We start from the raw sequence: 20,000 nt of genomic DNA, 5'->3' as shown, positions 1-20,000 counted from the left end.
AGAGTTTGTGTAGATTCAAGACATTCATACAGTCTGGAAACAGGAGAGAACAATAGTACATACCACACAAGTGAATGGTGGTTTCCGTACACTCTCATTGGCTAGCTCGGAGGTGAATGGCATGTTTCTCTTGGGACTTACCATGGTACCATGAGGAAATAAAAACAATGCTTATGCAAAATTTTGCAGAGCAAACAAAGAGTATTATGGTATTTTTAAAGTGGTCTATTACCTCAGATCAAACGAAAAACAAAAAACCGGCTTCCCGTTCTACTTCCGTAAGCGAGGAGTTAGTTTTATCGTTAAATCAACTTGTGTGGTACATAGTAAAATAATCATTCTTCTTAGTTTCGGTGAAACTGGTAGATATTTACCACCACTTCTCTGAATAATTGCGAATTATGGTAACAACAGACCTTACGATAACGTGTTGACCAAGAATCCTGTTTTTTTCCCAGCCATCTTGCAAGTGCAAACTCCTCATCACTCACACCAGAAATAGCATCAATTAAACAAATGTTGAGAGAGTTCACTGAATAGAGTGTAATGAGAAGTGCAGTTAACTCTGTTTAAAATATAAGTGCTACACGGCCAACGTTTGTATAAACGTAACCTTTCCTTGTAAATGTTGCGAGAGCTTCCTTTAAACGCAGGCGAAGCCCAGATCCACACAAAAAATGTTCTGTTTTTTGGGGCGTTTCGTGGTGTACTGAGTAACCTGGTCCGTTAGCTCAGTCGGCAGAGCGTGGTACTGATAACGCCAAGGTCGTGAGTTCGAGCCTCACATGGACCAAGGCTTCCTCCGTGTTTTTCTCTGAGCTACTGTGGTCTTTAATTAGCTGCCTACTTTACCAAGGAGATTTCCTTCTCGCCCTGTCGGTCTAGTGGCGTTATGTTTGCTTAGGAAGTCAAAAAGTCTACGTATTAAGTCTAGCAAAGACCCTTTCTTGTTTTGCTTTATCCAAAACGTTTAGCTGGCATTTCGGCGAAGCTGTTGTGTTCACCAAAGTAATCTTCAGTGCTTAACAGAGTTGCGGTCAGCTGCAGTTTCTGGTTAAGGGAATCCGTAGAGGCCAAAAATTTTACATGCTAGACCCGCATTCCACAAGAAGCCTTCATCTCCATGGTGACGAGAGGCTGGTGCTCTTTTTCCTCAGCTTTGATAGCATTTGTTAAATCCCCGATCAATATTGATGAAACTTTGACTTTCAGTGATAGCATTGGCAAGCACAAGAGATCTCCAGAAAGCGGCCGACTCTAATTTCGGTACAGATGCTTCTAGATTGTTTGTCTCTTCAATTCAACCTTTTTTTACATTGAAAGCAACTTAGAGTTGACCAATGTTCCCTCTCTTCATCAAAGGGATATTAGTGAGCCCTATAGAAATCGACTTACTGGTATGGGGGATTAGCTCAAGTGGTAGAGCGCCCGCTTTGCATGCGGGAGGTACCGGGATCAATACCCGGATCCTCCACTTTTGCACCATCCTGAAGTCAACAGAGATTACCTCAAACCCAAAAATCTGTTACAACAGTCGTCAATTGAAGACCAAGGAATGACCGGTTTTTCAAAAACTCGACAACCCTCAAGGAGAGACACCACTCCAAAGAGATGATGTTACTCAACTGCAAGACAGTGCAACCAATCCATGACAATATAAGATACACTGACCTCAAGGCACCGATGGGATTTGAACCCATGACCTCCTGTTTACTAGACAGGTGCTCTAACCACCTGAGCTACGGCGCCAAGCGTAGATTGTCTGCTAGAAAATGCAGTCGTGACACGGGTGCTGCTACTACGTCGTGGAAGTATGTCATGCAAAAAGTTGACGAGACCAGCATTTCACTGTGTGAACAGTTGAAAAGACAGCACAGGAGATAAGGATGAGGACACGAACAGAAGAATCGTCTGGAAAACCGTCGGCCTGCAACATAAGCAGCTTGTGGCTTCTAGCTTAAGCTGTTAGTTCAGGCTTAGTTGAGTTAGTGCAACAACCCCCACAAGCGACATAGCTTTGATTACTATCGTGTTGAAACAAGGGTTGTCTGCCCGTGTGTCTCCGAGTAGCCGCTAGTTTCACTCATTCCCGTCGACAGCGTCAAATATAACAAATGTAGTATTGGAGGCTCGAAATTGGTTTAAGGACATCGCTAACTCTTTTAAAGATGAACTTCCCTATCCTGGTGTCCTCGGTAGTATAGTGGAGAGTATCCCCGCCTGTCACGCGGGAGACCGGGTTCAATTCCCCGCCGGGGAGATGGGTGTCGTTTTTGTGTTCGTGTGGCTAGCCTGTGCTTTTCGTGAATCACCTTCTCTCAAGTCAACTCTTCGAAATGTATGCGTTCGTCCTGGCTCCGGTCATAAAACGTAGGAGACATTGATGTGATGACACAGTATAAATCAATGCCTCAACCTCATGTTCTCGTCAAATTGCCATTCATTAGCTAATTCTCTTCATTAAGACTCCTTGTTAGAGTTTGTGTAGATTCAAGACATTCATACAGTCTGGAAACAGGAGAGAACAATAGTACATACCACACAAGTGAATGGTGGTTTCCGTACACTCTCATTGGCTAGCTCGGAGGTGAATGGCATGTTTCTCTTGGGACTTACCATGGTACCATGAGGAAATAAAAACAATGCTTATGCAAAATTTTGCAGAGCAAACAAAGAGTATTATGGTATTTTTAAAGTGGTCTATTTACCTCAGATCAAACGAAAAAGAAAAAACCGGCTTCCCGTTCTACTTCCGTAAGCGAGGAGTTAGTTTTATCGTTAAATCAACTTGTGTGGTACATAGTAAAATAATCATTCTTCTTAGTGTCGGTGAAACTGGTAGATATTTACCACCACTTCTCTGAATAATTGCGAATTATGGTAACAACAGACCTTACGATAACGTGTTTGACCAAGAATCCTGTTTTTTTCCCAGCCATCTTGCAAGTGCAAACTCCTCATCACTCACACCAGAAATAGCATCAATCAAACAAATGTTGAGAGAGTTCACTGAATAGAGTGTAATGAGAAGTGCAGTTAACTCTGTTTAAAATATAAGTGCTACACGGCCAACGTTTGTATAAACGTAACCTTTCCTTGTAAATGTTGCGAGAGCTTCCTTTAAACGCAGGCGAAGCCCAGATCCACACAAGAAAGAATGTTCTGTTTTTTGGGGCGTTTCGTGGTGTACTGAGTAACCTGGTCCGTTAGCTCAGTCGGCAGAGCGTGGTACTGATAACGCCAAGGTCGTGAGTTCGAGCCTCACATGGACCAAGGCTTCCTCCGTGTTTTTCTCTGAGCTACTGTGGTCTTTAATTAGCTGCCTACTTTACCAAGGAGATTTCCTTCTCGCCCTGTCGGTCTAGTGGCGTTATGTTTGCTTAGGAAGTCAAAAAGTCTACGTATTAAGTCTAGCAAAGACCCTTTCTTGTTTTGCTTTATCCAAAACGTTTAGCTGGCATTTCGGCGAAGCTGTTGTGTTCACCAAAGTAATCTTCAGTGCTTAAAAGAGTTGCGGTCAGCTGCAGTTTCTGGTTAAGGGAATCCGTAGAGGCCAAAAATTTTACATGCTAGACCCGCATTCCACAAGAAGCCTTCATCTCCATGGTGACGAGAGGCTGGTGCTCTTTTTCCTCAGCTTTGATAGCATTTGTTAAATCCCCGATCAATATTGATGAAACTTTGACTTTCAGTGATAGCATTGGCAAGCACAAGAGATCTCCAGAAAGCGGCCGACTCTAATTTCGGTACAGATGCTTCTAGATTGTTTGTCTCTTCAATTCAACCTTTTTTTTACATTGAAAGCAACTTAGAGTTGACCAATGTTCCCTCTCTTCATCAAAGGGATATTAGTGAGCCCTATAGAAATCGACTTACTGGTATGGGGGATTAGCTCAAGTGGTAGAGCGCCCGCTTTGCATGCGGGAGGTACCGGGATCAATACCCGGATCCTCCACTTTTGCACCATCCTGAAGTCAACTGAGATTACCTCAAACACCAAAAATCTGTTACAACAGTCGTCAATTGAAGACCAAGGAATGACCGGTTTTTCAAAAACTCGACAACCCTCAAGGAGAGACACCACTCCAAAGAGATGATGTTACTCAACTGCAAGACAGTGCAACCAATCCATGACAATATAAGATACACTGACCTCAAGGCACCGATGGGATTTGAACCCATGACCTCCTGTTTACTAGACAGGTGCTCTAACCACCTGAGCTACGGCGCCAAGCGTAGATTGTCTGCTAGAAAATGCAGTCGTGACACGGGTGCTGCTACTACGTCGTGGAAGTATGTCATGCAAAAAGTTGACGAGACCAGCATTTCACTGTGTGAACAGTTGAAAAGACAGCACAGGAGATAAGGATGAGGACACGAACAGAAGAATCGTCTGGAAAACCGTCGGCCTGCAACATAAGCAGCTTGTGGCTTCTAGCTTAAGCTGTTAGTTCAGGCTTAGTTGAGTTAGTGCAACAACCCCCACAAGCGACATAGCTTTGATTACTATCGTGTTGAAACAAGGGTTGTCTGCCCGTGTGTCTCTGAGTAGCCGCTAGTTTCACTCATTCCCGTCGACAGCGTCAAATATAACAAATGTAGTATTGGAGGCTCGAAATTGGTTTAAGGACATCGCTAACTCTTTTAAAGATGAACTTCCCTATCCTGGTGTCCTCGGTAGTATAGTGGAGAGTATCCCCGCCTGTCACGCGGGAGACCGGGGTTCAATTCCCCGCCGGGGAGATGGGTGTCGTTTTTGTGTTCGTGTGGCTAGCCTGTGCTTTTCGTGTATCACCTTCTCTCAAGTCAACTCTTCGAAATGTATGCGTTCGTCCTGGCTCCGTTCATAAAACGTAGGAGACATTGATATGATGACACAGTATAAATCAATGCCTCAACCTCATGTTCTCGTCCAATTGCCATTCATTAGCTAATTCTCTTCATTAAGACTCCTTGTTAGAGTTTGTGTAGATTCAAGACATTCATACAGTCTGGAAACAGGAGAGAACAATAGTACATACCACACAAGTGAATGGTGCTTTCCGTACACTCTCATTGGCTAGCTCGGAGGTGAATGGCATGTTTCTCTTGGGACTTACCATGGTACCATGAGGAAATAAAAACAATGCTTATGCAAAATTTTGCAGAGCAAACAAAGAGTATTATGGTATTTTAAAGTGGTCTATTTACCTCAGATCAAACGAAAAACAAAAAACCGGCTTCCCGTTCTACTTCCGTAAGCGAGGAGTTAGTTTTATCGTTAAATCAACTTGTGTGGTACATAGTAAAATAATCATTCTTCTTAGTGTCGGTGAAACTGGTAGATATTTACCACCACTTCTCTGAATAATTGCGAATTATGGTAACAACAGACCTTACGATAACGTGTTTGACCAAGAATCCTGTTTTTTTCCCAGCCATCTTGCAAGTGCAAACTCCTCATCACTCACACCAGAAATAGCATCAATCAAACAAATGTTGAGAGAGTTCACTGAATAGAGTGTAATGAGAAGTGCAGTTAACTCTGTTTAAATAAAAGTGCTACACGGCCAACGTTTGTATAAACGTAACCTTTCCTTGTAAATGTTGAGAGAGCTTCCTTTAAACGCAGGCGAAGCCCAGATCCACACAAGAAAGAATGTTCTGTTTTTTGGGGCGTTTCGTGGTGTACTGAGTAACCTGGTCCGTTAGCTCAGTCGGCAGAGCGTGGTACTGATAACGCCAAGGTCGTGAGTTCGAGCCTCACATGGACCAAGGCTTCCTCCGTGTTTTTCTCTGAGCTACTGTGGTCTTTAATTAGCTGCCTACTTTACCAAGGAGATTTCCTTCTCGCTCTGTCGGTCTAGTGGCGTTATGTTTGCTTAGGAAGTCAAAAAGTCTACGTATTAAGTCTAGCAAAGACCCTTTCTTGTTTTGCTTTATCCAAAACGTTTAGCTGGCATTTCGGCGAAGCTGTTGTGTTCACCAAAGTAATCTTCAGTGCTTAACAGAGTTGCGGTCAGCTGCAGTTTCTGGTTAAGGGAATCCGTAGAGGCCAAAAATTTACATGCTAGACCCGCATTCCACAAGAAGCCTTCATCTCCATGGTGACGAGAGGCTAGTGCGCTTTTTCCTCAGCTTTGATAGCATTTGTTAAATCCCCGATCAATATTGATGAAACTTTGACTTTCAGTGATAGCATTGGCAAGCACAAGAGATCTCCAGAAAGCGGCCGACTCTAATTTCGGTACAGATGCTTCTAGATTGTTTGTCTCTTCAATTCAACCTTTTTTTTACATTGAAAGCAACTTAGAGTTGACCAATGTTCCCTCTCTTCATCAAAGGGATATTAGTGAGCCCTATAGAAATCGACTTACTGGTATGGGGGATTAGCTCAAGTGGTAGAGCGCCCGCTTTGCATGCGGGAGGTACCGGGATCAATACCCGGATCCTCCACTTTTGCACCATCCTGAAGTCAACTGAGATTACCTCAAACACCAAAAATCTGTTACAACAGTCGTCAATTGAAGACCAAGGAATGACTTGTATGCGTTCGTCCTGGCTCCGGTCATAAAACGTAGGAGACATTGATATGATGACACAGTATAAATCAATGCCTCAACCTCATGTTCTCGTCAAATTGCCATTCATTAGCTAATTCTCTTCATTAAGACTCCTTGTTAGAGTTTGTGTAGATTCAAGACATTCATACAGTCTGGAAACAGGAGAGAACAATAGTACATACCACACAAGTGAATGGTGCTTTCCGTACACTCTCATTGGCTAGCTCGGAGGTGAATGGCATGTTTCTCTTGGGACTTACCATGGTACCATGAGGAAATAAAAACAATGCTTATGCAAAATTTTGCAGAGCAAACAAAGAGTATTATGGTATTTTTAAAGTGGTCTATTTACCTCAGATCAAACGAAAAAGAAAAAACCGGCTTCCCGTTCTACTTCCGTAAGCGAGGAGTTAGTTTTATCGTTAAATCAACTTGTGTGGTACATAGTAAAATAATCATTCTTCTTAGTGTCGGTGAAACTGGTAGATATTTACCACCACTTCTCTGAATAATTGCGAATTATGGTAACAACAGACCTTACGATAACGTGTTTGACCAAGAATCCTGTTTTTTTCCCAGCCATCTTGCAAGTGCAAACTCCTCATCACTCACACCAGAAATAGCATCAATCAAACAAATGTTGAGAGAGTTCACTGAATAGAGTGTAATTAGAAGTGCAGTTAACTCTGTTTAAAATATAAGTGCTACACGGCCAACGTTTGTATAAACGTAACCTTTCCTTGTAAATGTTGAGAGAGCTTCCTTTAAACGCAGGCGAAGCCCAGATCCACACAAGAAAGAATGTTCTGTTTTTTGGGGCGTTTCGTGGTGTACTGAGTAAGCTGGTCCGTTAGCTCAGTCGGCAGAGCGTGGTGCTGATAACGCCAAGGTCGTGAGTTCGAGCCTCACATGGACCAAGGCTTCCTCCGTGTTTTTCTCTGAGCTACTGTGGTCTTTAATTAGCTGCCTACTTTACCAAGGAGATTTCCTTCTCGCCCTGTCGGTCTAGTGGCGTTATGTTTGCTTAGGAAGTCAAAAAGTCTACGTGTTAAGTCTAGCAAAGACCCTTTCTTGTTTTGCTTTATCCAAAACGTTTAGCTGGCATTTCGGCGAAGCTGTTGTGTTCACCAAAGTAATCTTCAGTGCTTAACAGAGTTGCGGTCAGCTGCAGTTTCTGGTTAAGGGAATCCGTAGAGGCCAAAAATTTTACATGCTAGACCCGCATTCCACAAGAAGCCTTCATCTCCATGGTGACGAGAGGCTAGTGCGCTTTTTCCTCAGCTTTGATAGCATTTGTTAAATCCCCGATCAATATTGATCAAACTTTGACTTTCAGTGATAGCATTGGCAAGCACAAGAGATCTCCAGAAAGCGGCCGACTCTAATTTCGGTACAGATGCTTCTAGATTGTTTGTCTCTTCAATTCAACCTTTTTTTTACATTGAAAGCAACTTAGAGTTGACCAATGTTCCCTCTCTTCATCAAAGGGATATTAGTGAGCCCTATAGAAATCGACTTACTGGTATGGGGGATTAGCTCAAGTGGTAGAGCGCCCGCTTTGCATGCGGGAGGTACCGGGATCAATACCCGGATCCTCCACTGTTGCACCATCCTGAAGTCAACTGAGATTACCTCAAACACCAAAAATCTGTTACAACAGTCGTCAATTGAAGACCAAGGAATGACCGGTTTTTCAAAAACTCGACAACCCTCAAGGAGAGACACCACTCCAAAGAGATGATGTTACTCAACTGAGAGACAGTGCAACCAATCCATGACAATATAAGATATACTGACCTCAAGGCACCGATGGGATTTGAACCCATGACCTCCTGTTTACTAGACAGGTGCTCTAACCACCTGAGCTACGGCGCCAAGCGTAGATTGTCTGCTAGAAAATGCAGTCGTGACACGGGTGCTGCTACTACGTCGTGGAAGTATGTCATGCAAAAAGTTGACGAGACCAGCATTTCACTGTGTGAACAGTTGAAAAGACAGCACAGGAGATAAGGATGAGGACACGAACAGAAGAATCGTCTGGAAAACCGTCGGCCTGCAACATAAGCAGCTTGTGGCTTCTAGCTTAAGCTGTTAGTTCAGGCTTAGTTGAGTTAGTGCAACAACCCCCACAAGCGACATAGCTTTGATTACTATCGTGTTGAAACAAGGGTTGTCTGCCCGTGTGTCTCCGAGTAGCCGCTAGTTTCACTCATTCCCGTCGACAGCGTCAAATATAACAAATGTAGTATTGGAGGCTCGAAATTGGTTTAAGGACATCGCTAACTCTTTTAAAGATGAACTTCCCTATCCTGGTGTCCTCGGTAGTATAGTGGAGAGTATCCCCGCCTGTCACGCGGGAGACCGGGGTTCAATTCCCCGCCGGGGAGATGGGTGTCGTTTTTGTGTTCGTGTGGCTAGCCTGTGCTTTTCGTGTATCACCTTCTCTCAAGTCAACTCTTCGAAATGTATGCGTTCGTCCTGGCTCCGGTCATAAAACGTAGGAGACATTGATGTGATGACACAGTATAAATCAATGCCTCAACCTCATGTTCTCGTCAAATTGCCATTCATTAGCTAATTCTCTTCATTAAGACTCCTTGTTAGAGTTTGTGTAGATTCAAGACATTCATACAGTCTGGAAACAGGAGAGAACAATAGTACATACCACACAAGTGAATGGTGGTTTCCGTACACTCTCATTGGCTAGCTCGGAGGTGAATGGCATGTTTCTCTTGGGACTTACCATGGTACCATGAGGAAATAAAAACAATGCTTATGCAAAATTTTGCAGAGCAAACAAAGAGTATTATGGTATTTTTAAAGTGGTCTATTTACCTCAGATCAAACGAAAAAGAAAAAACCGGCTTCCCGTTCTACTTCCGTAAGCGAGGAGTTAGTTTTATCGTTAAATCAACTTGTGTGGTACATAGTAAAATAATCATTCTTCTTAGTGTCGGTGAAACTGGTAGATATTTACCACCACTTCTCTGAATAATTGCGAATTATGGTAACAACAGACCTTACGATAACGTGTTTGACCAAGAATCCTGTTTTTTTCCCAGCCATCTTGCAAGTGCAAACTCCTCATCACTCACACCAGAGATAGCATCAATCAAACAAATGTTGAGAGAGTTCACTGAATAGAGTGTAATTAGAAGTGCAGTTAACTCTGTTTAAAATATAAGTGCTACACGGCCAACGTTTGTATAAACGTAACCTTTCCTTGTAAATGTTGAGAGAGCTTCCTTTAAACGCAGGCGAAGCCCAGATCCACACAAGAAAGAATGTTCTGTTTTTTGAGGCGTTTCGTGGTGTACTGAGTAAGCTGGTCCGTTAGCTCAGTCGGCAGAGCGTGCTGCTGATAACGCCAAGGTCGTGAGTTCGAGCCTCACATGGACCAAGGCTTCCTCCGTGTTTTTCTCTGAGCTACTGTGGTCTTTAATTAGCTGCCTACTTTACCAAGGAGATTTCCTTCTCGCCCTGTCGGTCTAGTGGCGTTATGTTTGCTTAGGAAGTCAAAAAGTCTACGTGTTAAGTCTAGCAAAGACCCTTTCTTGTTTTGCTTTATCCAAAACGTTTAGCTGGCATTTCGGCGAAGCTGTTGTGTTCACCAAAGTAATCTTCAGTGCTTAACAGAGTTGCGGTCAGCTGCAGTTTCTGGTTAAGGGAATCCGTAGAGGCCAAAAATTTTACATGCTAGACCCGCATTCCACAAGAAGCCTTCATCTCCATGGTGACGAAAGGCTAGTGCGCTTTTTCCTCAGCTTTGATAGCATTTGTTAAATCCCCGATCAATATTGATGAAACTTTGACTTTCAGTGATAGCATTGGCAAGCACAAGAGATCTCCAGAAAGCGGCCGACTCTAATTTCGGTACAGATGCTTCTAGATTGTTTGTCTCTTCAATTCAACCTTTTTTTTACATTGAAAGCAACTTAGAGTTGACCAATGTTCCCTCTCTTCATCAAAGGGATATTAGTGAGCCCTATAGAAATCGACTTACTGGTATGGGGGATTAGCTCAAGTGGTAGAGCGCCCGCTTTGCATGCGGGAGGTACCGGGATCAATACCCGGATCCTCCACTTTTGCACCATCCTGAAGTCAACTGAGATTACCTCAAACACCAAAAATCTGTTACAACAGTCGTCAATTGAAGACCAAGGAATGACCGGTTTTTCAAAAACTCGACAACCCTCAAGGAGAGACACCACTCCAAAGAGATGATGTTACTCAACTGCAAGACAGTGCAACCAATCCATGACAATATAAGATACACTGACCTCAAGGCACCGATGGGATTTGAACCCATGACCTCCTGTTTACTAGACAGGTGCTCTAACCACCTGAGCTACGGCGCCAAGCGTAGATTGTCTGCTAGAAAATGCAGTCGTGACACGGGTGCTGCTACTACGTCGTGGAAGTATGTCATGCAAAAAGTTGACGAGACCAGCATTTCACTGTGTGAACAGTTGAAAAGACAGCACAGGAGATAAGGATGAGGACACGAACAGAAGAATCGTCTGGAAAACCGTCGGCCTGCAACATAAGCAGCTTGTGGCTTCTAGCTTAAGCTGTTAGTTCAGGCTTAGTTGAGTTAGTGCAACAACCCCCACAAGCGACATAGCTTTGATTACTATCGTGTTGAAACAAGGGTTGTCTGCCCGTGTGTCTCCGAGTAGCCGCTAGTTTCACTCATTCCCGTCGACAGCGTCAAATATAACAAATGTAGTATTGGAGGCTCGAAATTGGTTTAAGGACATCGCTAACTCTTTTAAAGATGAACTTCCCTATCCTGGTGTCCTCGGTAGTATAGTGGAGAGTATCCCCGCCTGTCACGCGGGAGACCGGGGTTCAATTCCCCGCCGGGGAGATGGGTGTCGTTTTTGTGTTCGTGTGGCTAGCCTGTGCTTTTCGTGTATCACCTTCTCTCAAGTCAACTCTTCGAAATGTATGCGTTCGTCCTGGCTCCGGTCATAAAACGTAGGAGACATTGATATGATGACACAGTATAAATCAATGCCTCAACCTCATGTTCTCGTCAAATTGCCATTCATTAGCTAATTCTCTTCATTAAGACTCCTTGTTAGAGTTTGTGTAGATTCAAGACATTCATACAGTCTGGAAACAGGAGAGAACAATAGTACATACCACACAAGTGAATGGTGCTTTCCGTACACTCTCATTGGCTAGCTCGGAGGTGAATGGCATGTTTCTCTTGGGACTTACCATGGTACCATGAGGAAATAAAAACAATGCTTATGCAAAATTTTGCAGAGCAAACAAAGAGTATTATGGTATTTTTAAAGTGGTCTATTTACCTCAGATCAAACGAAAAACAAAAAACCGGCTTCCCGTTCTACTTCCGTAAGCGAGGAGTTAGTTTTATCGTTAAATCAACTTGTGTGGTACATAGTAAAATAATCATTCTTCTTAGTGTCGGTGAAACTGGTAGATATTTACCACCACTTCTCTGAATAATTGCGAATTATGGTAACAACAGACCTTACGATAACGTGTTTGACCAAGAATCCTGTTTTTTTCCCAGCCATCTTGCAAGTGCAAACTCCTCATCACTCACACCAGAAATAGCATCAATCAAACAAATGTTGAGAGAGTTCACTGAATAGAGTGTAATGAGAAGTGCAGTTAACTCTGTTTAAAATATAAGTGCTACACGGCCAACGTTTGTATAAACGTAACCTTTCCTTGTAAATGTTGAGAGAGCTTCCTTTAAACGCAGGCGAAGCCCAGATCCACACAAGAAAGAATGTTCTGTTTTTTGGGGCGTTTCGTGGTGTACTGAGTAAGCTGGTCCGTTAGCTCAGTCGGCAGAGCGTGGTGCTGATAACGCCAAGGTCGTGAGTTCGAGCCTCACATGGACCAAGGCTTCCTCCGTGTTTTTCTCTGAGCTACTGTGGTCTTTAATTAGCTGCCTACTTTACCAAGGAGATTTCCTTCTCGCCCTGTCGGTCTAGTGGCGTTATGTTTGCTTAGGAAGTCAAAAAGTCTACGTGTTAAGTCTAGCAAAGACCCTTTCTTGTTTTGCTTTATCCAAAACGTTTAGCTGGCATTTCGGCGAAGCTGTTGTGTTCACCAAAGTAATCTTCAGTGCTTAACAGAGTTGCGGTCAGCTGCAGTTTCTGGTTAAGGGAATCCGTAGAGGCCAAAAATTTTACATGCTAGACCCGCATTCCACAAGAAGCCTTCATCTCCATGGTGACGAGAGGCTAGTGCGCTTTTTCCTCAGCTTTGATAGCATTTGTTAAATCCCCGATCAATATTGATGAAACTTTGACTTTCAGTGATAGCATTGGCAAGCACAAGAGATCTCCAGAAAGCGGCCGACTCTAATTTCGGTACAGATGCTTCTAGATTGTTTGTCTCTTCAATTCAACCTTTTTTTTACATTGAAAGCAACTTAGAGTTGACCAATGTTCCCTCTCTTCATCAAAGGGATATTAGTGAGCCCTATAGAAATCGACTTACTGGTATGGGGGATTAGCTCAAGTGGTAGAGCGCCCGCTTTGCATGCGGGAGGTACCGGGATCAATACCCGGATCCTCCACTTTTGCACCATCCTGAAGTCAACTGAGATTACCTCAAACACCAAAAATCTGTTACAACAGTCGTCAATTGAAGACCAAGGAATGACTTGTATGCGTTCGTCCTGGCTCCGGTCATAAAACGTAGGAGACATTGATATGATGACCCAGTATAAATCAATGCCTCAACCTCATGTTCTCGTCAAATTGCCATTCATTAGCTAATTCTCTTCATTAAGACTCCTTGTTAGAGTTTGTGTAGATTCAAGACATTCATACAGTCTGGAAACAGGAGAGAACAATAGTACATACCACACAAGTGAATGGTGCTTTCCGTACACTCTCATTGGCTAGCTCGGAGGTGAATGGCATGTTTCTCTTGGGACTTACCATGGTACCATGAGGAAATAAAAACAATGCTTATGCAAAATTTTGCAGAGCAAACAAAGAGTATTATGGTATTTTTAAAGTGGTCTATTTACCTCAGATCAAACGAAAAAGAAAAAACCGGCTTCCCGTTCTACTTCCGTAAGCGAGGAGTTAGTTTTATCGTTAAATCAACTTGTGTGGTACATAGTAAAATAATCATTCTTCTTAGTGTCGGTGAAACTGGTAGATATTTACCACCACTTCTCTGAATAATTGCGAATTATGGTAACAACAGACCTTACGATAACGTGTTTGACCAAGAATCCTGTTTTTTTCCCAGCCATCTTGCAAGTGCAAACTCCTCATCACTCACACCAGAAATAGCATCAATCAAACAAATGTTGAGAGAGTTCACTGAATAGAGTGTAATGAGAAGTGCAGTTAACTCTGTTTAAAATATAAGTGCTACACGGCCAACGTTTGTATAAACGTAACCTTTCCTTGTAAATGTTGAGAGAGCTTCCTTTAAACGCAGGCGAAGCCCAGATCCACACAAGAAAGAATGTTCTGTTTTTTGGGGCGTTTCGTGGTGTACTGAGTAAGCTGGTCCGTTAGCTCAGTCGGCAGAGCGTGCTGCTGATAACGCCAAGGTCGTGAGTTCGAGCCTCACATGGACCAAGGCTTCCTCCGTGTTTTTCTCTGAGCTACTGTGGTCTTTAATTAGCTGCCTACTTTACCAAGGAGATTTCCTTCTCGCCCTGTCGGTCTAGTGGCGTTATGTTTGCTTAGGAAGTCAAAAAGTCTACGTATTAAGTCTAGCAAAGACCCTTTCTTGTTTTGCTTTATCCAAAACGTTTAGCTGGCATTTCGGCGAAGCTGTTGTGTTCACCAAAGTAATCTTCAGTGCTTAACAGAGTTGCGGTCAGCTGCAGTTTCTGGTTAAGGGAATCCGTAGAGGCCAAAAATTTTACATGCTAGACCCGCATTCCACAAGAAGCCTTCATCTCCATGGTGACGAGAGGCTAGTGCGCTTTTTCCTCAGCTTTGATAGCATTTGTTAAATCCCCGATCAATATTGATGAAACTTTGACTTTCAGTGATAGCATTGGCAAGCACAAGAGATCTCCAGAAAGCGGCCGACTCTAATTTCGGTACAGATGGTTCTAGATTGTTTGTCTCTTCAATTCAACCTTTTTTTTACATTGAAAGCAACTTAGAGTTGACCAATGTTCCCTCTCTTCATCAAAGGGATATTAGTGAGCCCTATAGAAATCGACTTACTGGTATGGGGGATTAGCTCAAGTGGTAGAGCGCCCGCTTTGCAAGCGGGAGGTACCGGGATCAATACCCGGATCCTCCACTTTTGCACCATCCTGAAGTCAACTGAGATTACCTCAAACACCAAAAATCTGTTACAACAGTCGTCAATTGAAGACCAAGGAATGACTTGTATGCGTTCGTCCTGGCTCCGGTCATAAAACGTAGGAGACATTGATATGATGACACAGTATAAATCAATGCCTCAACCTCATGTTCTCGTCAAATTGCCATTCATTAGCTAATTCTCTTCATTAAGACTCCTTGTTAGAGTTTGTGTAGATTCAAGACATTCATACAGTCTGGAAACAGGAGAGAACAATAGTACATACCACACAAGTGAATGGTGCTTTCCGTACACTCTCATTGGCTAGCTCGGAGGTGAATGGCATGTTTCTCTTGGGACTTACCATGGTACCATGAGGAAATAAAAACAATGCTTATGCAAAATTTTGCAGAGCAAACAAAGAGTATTATGGTATTTTTAAAGTGGTCTATTTACCTCAGATCAAACGAAAAAGAAAAAACCGGCTTCCCGTTCTACTTCCGTAAGCGAGGAGTTAGTTTTATCGTTAAATCAACTTGTGTGGTACATAGTAAAATAATCATCCTTCTTAGTGTCGGTGAAACTGGTAGATATTTACCACCACTTCTCTGAATAATTGCGAATTATGGTAACAACAGACCTTACGATAACGTGTTTGACCAAGAATCCTGTTTTTTTCCCAGCCATCTTGCAAGTGCAAACTCCTCATCACTCACACCAGAAATAGCATCAATCAAACAAATGTTGAGAGAGTTCACTGAATAGAGTGTAATGAGAAGTGCAGTTAACTCTGTTTAAAATATAAGTGCTATACGGGCAACGTTTGTATAAACGTAACCTTTCCTTGTAAATGTTGAGAGAGCTTCCTTTAAACGCAGGCGAAGCCCAGATCCACACAAGAAAGAATGTTCTGTTTTTTGGGGCGTTTCGTGGTGTACTGAGTAAGCTGGTCCGTTAGCTCAGTCGGCAGAGCGTGGTGCTGATAACGCCAAGGTCGTGAGTTCGAGCCTCACATGGACCAAGGCTTCCTCCGTGTTTTTCTCTGAGCTACTGTGGTCTTTAATTAGCTGCCTACTTTACCAAGGAGATTTCCTTCTCGCCCTGTCGGTCTAGTGGCGTTATGTTTGCTTAGGAAGTCAAAAAGTCTACGTATTAAGTCTAGCAAAGACCCTTTCTTGTTTTGCTTTATCCAAAACGTTTAGCTGGCATTTCGGCGAAGCTGTTGTGTTCACCAAAGTAATCTTCAGTGCTTAACAGAGTTGCGGTCAGCTGCAGTTTCTGGTTAAGGGAATCCGTAGAGGCCAAAAATTTTACATGCTAGACCCGCATTCCACAAGAAGCCTTCATCTCCATGGTGACGAGAGGCTAGTGCGCTTTTTCCTCAGCTTTGATAGCATTTGTTAAATCCCCGATCAATATTGATGAAACTTTGACTTTCAGTGATAGCATTGGCAAGCACAAGAGATCTCCAGAAAGCGGCCGACTCTAATTTCGGTACAGATGGTTCTAGATTGTTTGTCTCTTCAATTCAACCTTTTTTTTACATTGAGAGCAACTTAGAGTTGACCAATGTTCCCTCTCTTCATCAAAGGGATATTAGTGAGCCCTATAGAAATCGACTTACTGGTATGGGGGATTAGCTCAAGTGGTAGAGCGCCCGCTTTGCATGCGGGAGGTACCGGGATCAATACCCGGATCCTCCACTTTTGCACCATCCTGAAGTCAACTGAGATTACCTCAAACACCAAAAATCTGTTACAACAGTCGTCAATTGAAGACCAAGGAATGACCGGTTTTTCAAAAACTCGACAACCCTCAAGGAGAGACACCACTCCAAAGAGATGATGTTACTCGACTGCAAGACAGTGCAACCAATCCATGACAATATAAGATACACTGACCTCAAGGCACCGATGGGATTTGAACCCATGACCTCCTGTTTACTAGACAGGTGCTCTAACCACCTGAGCTACGGCGCCAAGCGTAGATTGTCTGCTAGAAAATGCAGTCGTGACACGGGTGCTGCTACTACGTCGTGGAAGTATGTCATGCAAAAAGTTGACGAGACCAGCATTTCACTGTGTGAACAGTTGAAAAGACAGCACAGGAGATAAGGATGAGGACACGAACAGAAGAATCGTCTGGAAAACCGTCGGCCTGCAACATAAGCAGCTTGTGGCTTCTAGCTTAAGCTGTTAGTTCAGGCTTAGTTGAGTTAGTGCAACAACCCCCACAAGCGACATAGCTTTGATTACTATCGTGTTGAAACAAGGGTTGTCTGCCCGTGTGTCTCTGAGTAGCCGCTAGTTTCACTCATTCCCGTCGACAGCGTCAAATATAACAAATGTAGTATTGGAGGCTCGAAATTGGTTTAAGGACATCGCTAACTCTTTTAAAGATGAACTTCCCTATCCTGGTGTCCTCGGTAGTATAGTGGAGAGTATCCCCGCCTGTCACGCGGGAGACCGGGGTTCAATTCCCCGCCGGGGAGATGGGTGTCGTTTTTGTGTTCGTGTGGCTAGCCTGTGCTTTTCGTGTATCACCTTCTCTCAAGTCAACTCTTCGAAATGTATGCGTTCGTCCTGGCTCCGGTCATAAAACGTAGGAGACATTGATATGATGACACAGTATAAATCAATGCCTCAACCTCATGTTCTCGTCAAATTGCCATTCATTAGCTAATTCTCTTCATTAAGACTCCTTGTTACAGTTTGTGTAGATTCAAGACATTCATACAGTCTGGAAACAGGAGAGAACAATAGTACATACCACACAAGTGAATGGTGCTTTCCGTACACTCTCATTGGCTAGCTCGGAGGTGAATGGCATGTTTCTCTTGGGACTTACCATGGTACCATGAGGAAATAAAAACAATGCTTATGCAAAATTTTGCAGAGCAAACAAAGAGTATTATGGTATTTTTAAAGTGGTCTATTTACCTCAGATCAAACGAAAAAGAAAAAACCGGCTTCCCGTTCTACTTCCGTAAGCGAGGAGTTAGTTTTATCGTTATATCAACTTGTGTGGTACATAGTAAAACTAGATGCTTGTGTGAAGCATACACTGGTTTGCCTTTGGTACGTGCTACAGAAAATCAGAAGGCACTGAATTGTGTGGTATTGAAATACAGCATTCCAGTCTCTGAAGAATAACAAAGAAAAGAGAAGCGAGAAACATTGGCTTCTGGGCTGACATGTTGATAATTTTCAAGTTCCCTCACAACTTCTTTTCACCACAAGTGTGTCCTCTGAGCATCTGAAAGCTTTGTAAGACTAAACTTCATTGAAGTCAATCCCTGTTTCGAGGGGTTAGTGTTAGGATGGGAGACCAAAACAATAAACCCCTCATAAAAAACAGAAACATCTGAACGAAAATACTATTAACGCTAACAAATGCGAACTCAGCAAGGTACAGATTCTGTTAGCTTGCTTTATGCAAAACAAATATTGATGAAAAAGGAAATAACTATTGAAACACAGTTTTCAGAAAGAGCAGAAGGAAGTTTCCCAGACGGTCGATCGAGAATAAAATATTTACGACATGAAAACAACATTAATTTTGAACCGAGAATATAGAATATAAAAAGTTACGATCAGCGACAAACATTTTGGGAGATTTTTGCTACGTTTAAGTAAATTGCAAAATCGAAAGTGACATGGCCGGAATTCAGCGGGCGCCGTGATTAAGTTACCGCGGCATGTTTACTCGCCAAACAGTGAAGCATCTGTGTCAAATGATGGCAAGATACCGGGTTTTTGTAAGTTTCTTTTTCTGTCAAGTGTTATAAAGGTTGACAATGAAATGAGCGAAGTCAAAACAAAGATCACAATCGCCCAACTCTTGTTTATGCAAAGTCAAAATTTACTCTCCAAGACGCGTACGACGTTATTTATCACCAGGTAATTCCATCATTTTGGAAATAGCAGCTACTTTATTATTCATCTGCGTCACAAGTTTTCACTGATTTTGGGGCTCATTTTGTTGAAACTCAAGCACGCTTCCAACTGGCCTGTGAACCCTTCCTGCTTACAGAGCAATACTAAAAAACTTCTCCCATATCGCATTTGAATCTTAAGCTCGAAAATTCAATACACAACATGATATTATAATTCACAAAGGCAGAAAATACCACAGAATCCTTTTCCAGCGAAATATTTATTGAAACAAACAACATATTTGCTCTTGGAGGCGAAAACCTTTTCCTATTTCATTGCGTGCGTGAAGAGAAGAAACTCAATCGTGTCAAATTACCATGTACTTCAGGTAAATGCAGCTCACTTTCATTTCGTCTCGACGGGCGATAGATTGTTCTCGAAGTCCAGTGCTCGTCGCTTTTGAGATTCCTGCCTATTTTATCCAACTGACTTTCTATTATTGAGCTCCATAAGGGTATATTTTGTTTAAGGATCTACTAAAACGCCATTCGCGTTACATGACTTCCGACGCCATTGCAGGCTAAGTTAACGATTCTACTGTGTCCACCAGAGAAATCTACGCATTTCCACTACCCTCTCGATCCTAAGAAAATACTCGCAGAAGGCTCTATCCACAAAGACACCACTTACCAGGGGAGTGACAGGCAAGACTTTTACCTACACGGAAAAAAAAAAAAAAAAACTAAAAAAAAAAAAAGAAAGAAAACAAACAAACTAAACGCAGACCTTGACTGGGTTTGCCACGAGGCAACCCAGTAATAATCATTCTTCTTAGTGTCGGTGAAACTGGTAGATATTTACCACCACTTCTCTGAATAATTGCGAATTATGGTAACAACAGACCTTACGATAACGTGTTTGACCAAGAATCCTGTTTTTTTCCCAGCATCTTGCAAGTGCAAACTCCTCATCACTCACACCAGAAATAGCATCAATCAAACAAATGTTGGGAGAGCTTCCTTCGAGCCCAGGTGAAGTTCAGATAACCAATATTTGGCTATAAGAAGCCTACGTCGCAAGTTGTCCTATATAGGGGGTGCTTACCATTTAGGCAAAAAATCCGGAAGTTTCGGTTTGGAGTCAAATGGAAAGGCAATTTTCCGGAAAATCTTTTCGGAAATTGTGGAGAACCTCCAAAGGTAGTCCCCTTTTTCCGTTCGCAACGGAATTCGCGAAATGCTCTTAGCATTTGCGAGAATCCTTCCGTTTCCAGGCCTTTTCTCACAAGATCGAGTAAAATATGCGGGAT

At 42.8% G+C, this 20,000-nt stretch overlaps 25 non-coding genes across 25 annotated transcripts; 20 read left to right on the top strand and 5 right to left on the bottom strand.

The window, feature by feature from the left end:
• The first annotated feature begins 720 nt into the window (after positions 1-720).
• On the top strand, positions 721-793 carry Trnai-gau (transfer RNA isoleucine (anticodon GAU)). The gene has a single exon. It is a non-coding gene; the product is annotated as a tRNA-Ile (tRNA).
• A 608-nt stretch (positions 794-1,401) lies between these two features.
• On the top strand, positions 1,402-1,474 carry Trnaa-ugc (transfer RNA alanine (anticodon UGC)). The gene has a single exon. It is a non-coding gene; the product is annotated as a tRNA-Ala (tRNA).
• A 201-nt stretch (positions 1,475-1,675) lies between these two features.
• On the bottom strand, positions 1,676-1,749 carry Trnat-agu (transfer RNA threonine (anticodon AGU)). Its single transcript has one exon. It is a non-coding gene; the product is annotated as a tRNA-Thr (tRNA).
• A 1,451-nt stretch (positions 1,750-3,200) lies between these two features.
• On the top strand, positions 3,201-3,273 carry Trnai-gau (transfer RNA isoleucine (anticodon GAU)). Its single transcript has one exon. It is a non-coding gene; the product is annotated as a tRNA-Ile (tRNA).
• Positions 3,274-3,882: 609 nt separating this feature from the next.
• Trnaa-ugc (transfer RNA alanine (anticodon UGC)) lies at positions 3,883-3,955 on the top strand. The gene has a single exon. It is a non-coding gene; the product is annotated as a tRNA-Ala (tRNA).
• Positions 3,956-4,157: 202 nt separating this feature from the next.
• Trnat-agu (transfer RNA threonine (anticodon AGU)) lies at positions 4,158-4,231 on the bottom strand. Its single transcript has one exon. It is a non-coding gene; the product is annotated as a tRNA-Thr (tRNA).
• A 440-nt stretch (positions 4,232-4,671) lies between these two features.
• Trnad-guc (transfer RNA aspartic acid (anticodon GUC)) lies at positions 4,672-4,743 on the top strand. Its single transcript has one exon. It is a non-coding gene; the product is annotated as a tRNA-Asp (tRNA).
• A 938-nt stretch (positions 4,744-5,681) lies between these two features.
• Trnai-gau (transfer RNA isoleucine (anticodon GAU)) lies at positions 5,682-5,754 on the top strand. The gene has a single exon. It is a non-coding gene; the product is annotated as a tRNA-Ile (tRNA).
• A 608-nt stretch (positions 5,755-6,362) lies between these two features.
• Positions 6,363-6,435, top strand: Trnaa-ugc (transfer RNA alanine (anticodon UGC)). The gene has a single exon. It is a non-coding gene; the product is annotated as a tRNA-Ala (tRNA).
• Positions 6,436-7,386: 951 nt separating this feature from the next.
• On the top strand, positions 7,387-7,459 carry Trnai-gau (transfer RNA isoleucine (anticodon GAU)). Its single transcript has one exon. It is a non-coding gene; the product is annotated as a tRNA-Ile (tRNA).
• Positions 7,460-8,068: 609 nt separating this feature from the next.
• On the top strand, positions 8,069-8,141 carry Trnaa-ugc (transfer RNA alanine (anticodon UGC)). Its single transcript has one exon. It is a non-coding gene; the product is annotated as a tRNA-Ala (tRNA).
• Positions 8,142-8,343: 202 nt separating this feature from the next.
• On the bottom strand, positions 8,344-8,417 carry Trnat-agu (transfer RNA threonine (anticodon AGU)). The gene has a single exon. It is a non-coding gene; the product is annotated as a tRNA-Thr (tRNA).
• Positions 8,418-8,857: 440 nt separating this feature from the next.
• Trnad-guc (transfer RNA aspartic acid (anticodon GUC)) lies at positions 8,858-8,929 on the top strand. The gene has a single exon. It is a non-coding gene; the product is annotated as a tRNA-Asp (tRNA).
• Positions 8,930-9,869: 940 nt separating this feature from the next.
• Positions 9,870-9,942, top strand: Trnai-gau (transfer RNA isoleucine (anticodon GAU)). Its single transcript has one exon. It is a non-coding gene; the product is annotated as a tRNA-Ile (tRNA).
• A 609-nt stretch (positions 9,943-10,551) lies between these two features.
• Trnaa-ugc (transfer RNA alanine (anticodon UGC)) lies at positions 10,552-10,624 on the top strand. The gene has a single exon. It is a non-coding gene; the product is annotated as a tRNA-Ala (tRNA).
• Positions 10,625-10,826: 202 nt separating this feature from the next.
• On the bottom strand, positions 10,827-10,900 carry Trnat-agu (transfer RNA threonine (anticodon AGU)). The gene has a single exon. It is a non-coding gene; the product is annotated as a tRNA-Thr (tRNA).
• A 440-nt stretch (positions 10,901-11,340) lies between these two features.
• Positions 11,341-11,412, top strand: Trnad-guc (transfer RNA aspartic acid (anticodon GUC)). Its single transcript has one exon. It is a non-coding gene; the product is annotated as a tRNA-Asp (tRNA).
• Positions 11,413-12,352: 940 nt separating this feature from the next.
• On the top strand, positions 12,353-12,425 carry Trnai-gau (transfer RNA isoleucine (anticodon GAU)). Its single transcript has one exon. It is a non-coding gene; the product is annotated as a tRNA-Ile (tRNA).
• A 609-nt stretch (positions 12,426-13,034) lies between these two features.
• Positions 13,035-13,107, top strand: Trnaa-ugc (transfer RNA alanine (anticodon UGC)). The gene has a single exon. It is a non-coding gene; the product is annotated as a tRNA-Ala (tRNA).
• A 951-nt stretch (positions 13,108-14,058) lies between these two features.
• Trnai-gau (transfer RNA isoleucine (anticodon GAU)) lies at positions 14,059-14,131 on the top strand. The gene has a single exon. It is a non-coding gene; the product is annotated as a tRNA-Ile (tRNA).
• A 609-nt stretch (positions 14,132-14,740) lies between these two features.
• On the top strand, positions 14,741-14,813 carry Trnaa-ugc (transfer RNA alanine (anticodon UGC)). Its single transcript has one exon. It is a non-coding gene; the product is annotated as a tRNA-Ala (tRNA).
• A 951-nt stretch (positions 14,814-15,764) lies between these two features.
• Trnai-gau (transfer RNA isoleucine (anticodon GAU)) lies at positions 15,765-15,837 on the top strand. The gene has a single exon. It is a non-coding gene; the product is annotated as a tRNA-Ile (tRNA).
• Positions 15,838-16,446: 609 nt separating this feature from the next.
• Trnaa-ugc (transfer RNA alanine (anticodon UGC)) lies at positions 16,447-16,519 on the top strand. The gene has a single exon. It is a non-coding gene; the product is annotated as a tRNA-Ala (tRNA).
• Positions 16,520-16,721: 202 nt separating this feature from the next.
• On the bottom strand, positions 16,722-16,795 carry Trnat-agu (transfer RNA threonine (anticodon AGU)). Its single transcript has one exon. It is a non-coding gene; the product is annotated as a tRNA-Thr (tRNA).
• A 440-nt stretch (positions 16,796-17,235) lies between these two features.
• On the top strand, positions 17,236-17,307 carry Trnad-guc (transfer RNA aspartic acid (anticodon GUC)). The gene has a single exon. It is a non-coding gene; the product is annotated as a tRNA-Asp (tRNA).
• Positions 17,308-20,000: the final 2,693 nt, after the last annotated feature.

Source organism: Montipora foliosa, chromosome 4 (genome assembly GCF_036669935.1).
Source record: "Montipora foliosa isolate CH-2021 chromosome 4, ASM3666993v2, whole genome shotgun sequence".
NCBI classification, from domain to species: Eukaryota; Metazoa; Cnidaria; class Anthozoa; order Scleractinia; family Acroporidae; genus Montipora; species Montipora foliosa.
This window is presented reverse-complemented; position numbering and strand designations above follow the sequence as displayed.